The sequence below is a fragment of the Chionomys nivalis genome, chromosome 8 (assembly GCF_950005125.1).
Source record: "Chionomys nivalis chromosome 8, mChiNiv1.1, whole genome shotgun sequence".
In the NCBI taxonomy this organism is placed as follows: domain Eukaryota; kingdom Metazoa; phylum Chordata; class Mammalia; order Rodentia; family Cricetidae; genus Chionomys; species Chionomys nivalis.
This window is the reverse complement of record NC_080093.1, coordinates 25,407,897-25,412,368: the sequence shown is the minus strand read 5'-3', so window position 1 is coordinate 25,412,368 and position 4,472 is coordinate 25,407,897.

Below are 4,472 nucleotides of genomic sequence, written 5' to 3'. Positions count from 1 at the left end.
TCTTTATCTCACCTGTGCTTCTTAGTTTTTTTGTTAATTTAGGGAAAGAAGGAACCTCAACTGAGAAAATAACTCCATCAGATTGGCCTGAAGGTAAACTCATGGGGCATTTTCTTACTTACTGATTAATGTGAGAGGAACCACCCCACTGCAGGCAGTACCACCCCTGGCCTTGTGGTTCTGGACTGTATTCAAAAGCAGGTGAGCAAGTCATGGGTAGCAATCCAGTAAGCAGCATTTCTCTGTAGCCTTCAGTTCCTGCCTCCAGGTTCCTGCCTTGAGCTCCTGCTCTAACTTCCTTCATAATGGACTGCAGTAAACTGAAATAAACTCTTTCCTTCCAGATTGCCTTTGGTCATGGTGTTTATCATAGCAATAGAAAGCAAAGGAAGACTTGGCTCATTGCCCCCCTTTCTGCTTTAGAAACCCATGCCATGCCTCCCATTGCATCCCATGCTTCACAGTGCACTTGGTTCTGTTATCTGAAGATCCTTTCAGATGCCACAATCTAAGAAACAATTTTAAAGACCTTGATAGCTTTGAAGACAAGTAAGATGCTTTGTAAAATACCACTTAAGATTTGTCTCATGTTTTTCCTGATTAAATCAGGTTGCATTTTAGAAGGATAGCTAGACAAAGTACCCTTGTTACTTCATCTCAAGATGAATTGGCACTATTGGTGTTGATCTCATCACCTGCTTGGCATCTGTTAGGCTTCTCTGCTGTAAAGGTACCCTGTCATTAAGCCACTCTTAACAGTACTTTTTGCATGGGCTCCATTATAAGAAACCACGCTTAAAGAACGAAGGGCTACACTCTACCTCCTTAGGATAGAGTACCCAGACAGAAATTTCTTTTTGAAAACATCTTCAACCTGGTTGAAAGGGTAAAAACCACATGAAATCCTGGGGCTTCTTCCAGTTGATTCTGATTCTCTGAGTATGGCTGACACTCAGATGGGTGTGTTCCAACAGGACTAGTTAATAGTCAGTTTAGTCCACAACTAAATGGCTCTTATAAACACCAAACAGCAAACAAAAACAGAATTGTTGAAGTTTTCACCACTGTGTTTTGCTGTTAGGTCCCTAGAACAAAGGAAGTATACCAAGAGAATAGATAGACAGAGACAGACAGAGAGACAGAGAGACAGAGAGAGGCAGAGAGAGAGAGAGAGAGAACTTTGAACCTTGGAAGAAACGCGAAGAAGAGTTAAGTTTCAGCTGACGAAAAGGGCATGTGACCAAGGAAAGGATCCGAGAATATCTGCAAATAAAAGCGTGCAGAGAACCTCCAAACCGCGAGCGGTTCATAGCACATAGTGCACAGCACAGTAGAGCCACATGTTATAATTCACAACATTGACAAGCTATGCAGTTAGTGTGAAACGGACACCCTACACTCAGCACTAAGCATAATTTCTGTAGATCCAAGACTGACAGTGTTGGAGGGCCTTCTTCCTAATCACACTTAGTCACAATGAGTGATAGGCACAGGAGCTAGACGTGGGTCTATACAATTTGGGGGACAAATAGCTGAAGAAAAGAAAAGCCTGGCTGAATTCACAGAAGAGTGGCTCATCACCAACAATATCCGAAGGATGCACAGTGTATGAAACAGAAAAGAAGCACCCAGCTCATGCTGTGGAATGTAGGAAAGGACACCACCCCTAAGTCACTGACTTTAGAGAAAAAGTATAGGTAAGGAAGTAGAAGGGGCAACTATCATCACGATCAACTTCTCCGAGCTTGTGGTACAAAGGGTACTCATTTGTTGCTATTGAATACCGTCCTCTGCTTCTGAAGCTAACTTCCCCAAAGGAAAGTAGTTTTATTTTTAATAATTTTAGTGCATGTGAATGTGCGCACGTGTGTGTGTGTGAGTGTGTGTGTGTGTGTGTGAGAGAGAGAGAGAGAGAGAGAGAGAGAGAGAGAGAGAGAGAGAGAGAGAGAACATGTATGTATGGTGCTGGAATCCAAACTCAGGTCTTCTAGAAGAACATCAGGCTCTCCTAATCACTCAGCGTGCCTCCAGCCCTTCAAACAGCTTTTATTGTCATAGACCTATCTGATCAGCCTTTGAGGAATGCAGCATTTGTAGCAAAAGCCTGGTAATGTCCTAAATGTTTTGCCTTCATTTCCAATAATTCACAAAAGGATAAGTAAGGATAGTGCTTACTGTGTGGGTTGTGTGGTGAATGAGTTTCTTTCCTTGGCAGTAAAGGATTTAAACAGCACCTCTGACATTCTTAGAGGGTGATGATTAGTACCCAAGGATTTTATTTTTTTTTACAGTCAACTGGCTTTAGATAGCCAAGTTACTGTTACCTCGCTCTAGAAATTCTTCTAGAATTTCTAGAATTTTCTTTTCAACAGTGTGTGGCATGCCCCATATCCTCTGGACCTATGGATTAAGACAACAGCAAATTCTTTTGGATTTCTTCAGTACTGGCACATCACCTACCTGTAGCAAAACACCATTTGTTTTTAATCAAAGGCCAGTAAAGAAGGTGACAGGGTTAACTTGGAGAATGATATCTTAGATAAAAAAGGAAGGTAATTCTAGAGCAGTTAGACTGATATCCCCACCCAGTTTGTAAAGAACTAAAATGTGCAAACACTCTTAACTAAACATTTGCACAAATTTGCTTTCTTTTTTTAACCCTTCCTTTCCTTCCTTCATTCTTTCCTCCCTCTCACCATCTCCCTCTGCCCTTCTCTCTCTCTTTTTCTTTCTTTCTGAGACTGCCCTGAAACATTTTGAAGACCAGGTTGGCCTTAAATTCATGGTGATTTTCTGGCCTTAGCCTCCAAGCGCAGAGTTTTAAGTATGAAGCACCACCCCCAGCTTTTTGCAGATTTCCCCTTATTCTTCCTTCTCTGCATTTCCATACTTTATTACAATGCTACAATTTCTAGTTACCTTCTAGCTCACCCTAAATGGCTCCTTTAACTAAACTCCTTATTTCTGATTCTCATTATATTGGCTAGGCCCTATCTTGGGGCTCATATACCACATATACATATATTTTTGCATTGTACAGCAGAAAAAGAATAATCTCTCTCTCTTTCTGAGTGCTGGTCTCAAATCACTGCAACAAAAGAGAGCTGAATAACAGAAACGCTAGTGGAAGTGTATTAAGAAACACACTTCATATCCAGATGGGAAACACCCAAGAAATGAATACTATAAATCAGGAAGTGATTTAGATATTATTTATATAACAATGTTTGGAGATTTAGAGACATAAAAAATGTCTTTGGGTCTCTAGGGGTGTCAAATTGTGAAAAAGTAAAAGTATGTAACAAATTAGAAGGCAAATAGGTGCTGGTAGTAAATTATTTCCTAGCTGCCTCATGTCAGTCTTTAGGCAGGTGACTGCAATCATCTCTGGTAATCAATCTTTGTCCTTCCTGGTACTGACGTATGGTATTTTCTGTCCTCACCACCATGACAAACTAGGACACAGACAACTTAAAGGGACACAGGTTTACTTTGGCATACAGTTTCAAAGGCATCAGTCCACCACCATGGGAAGGGAGGGACAGAGCAGTTACAGTACAGCAGGTGGTTAGGAAATAGAGACAGAAAACGCAAGGAGTTGGGGCAAGACACAGCCCCAAGGGCGTGCCTCCAAAGACCTACTTCCTCTAACTGGACCCTGTCCCCAACAACTTCAAATAATTCTCCCATTATTTCAGTGATGCGCTCAACATAATTAACTTCTGTCAGCTCTTGTCTTTTCTACACATTTTCCTACACTCAACCATTGGATTGCAAACATTTGGAGAGAACCAGTGAGCTGGTTATTCCCTTGGGCCAGCCTGCTCAGGAATGCAGTTACACAACTTCCTGTTTTCCACAGCTTTCAAGGAGCTATAGTGAACATCTCAGACACTTACCTTCAGTAACCTTCTAATTCATTTTAAGAAAAGAGTAGATAAGATGTACAAGATAATAGGAGTTCTGTGGTTCTAGGCTTTTTTGTATAATTTCATATTTATTACAACCCAAGAGCTTGGCCCTGTTTTCCAATTGTAAGGTGTGTCTGGTGTCTGCCCAGGGTTCTTGCTCAGGAGTTTAAGAACATTGGAAACATTAGTATTATCCAATAACCAAATGCTCAGAAACAAAACAGAGACTGGATCACATATGTCCTAGCCTATCAGGTCATTCGGCAAAGTGGCCAACACTGGCTGTCAGGCCTCTTCTGCACCTCGTCTACACAGCACAGGTTTTCCCCAAGATCCCTTAACTTCAGACAAACCCTTCCTCAAGGATTGGCTTGGCAATACATTTGCTGTTAACTGATCATTATGGCTCATTTGGGGACAGCCCTTCCAAAAAGCAAATTGCTTATTAAATATAATTTGCCATCATTTTTTCACCCTGGTCCCTGCAAACGCTGAGAGCAAAATTTTCTAAAGTGTGGCCAAAACTTCCAGAACCATAATCAACAAAATCACTGGGCAGAA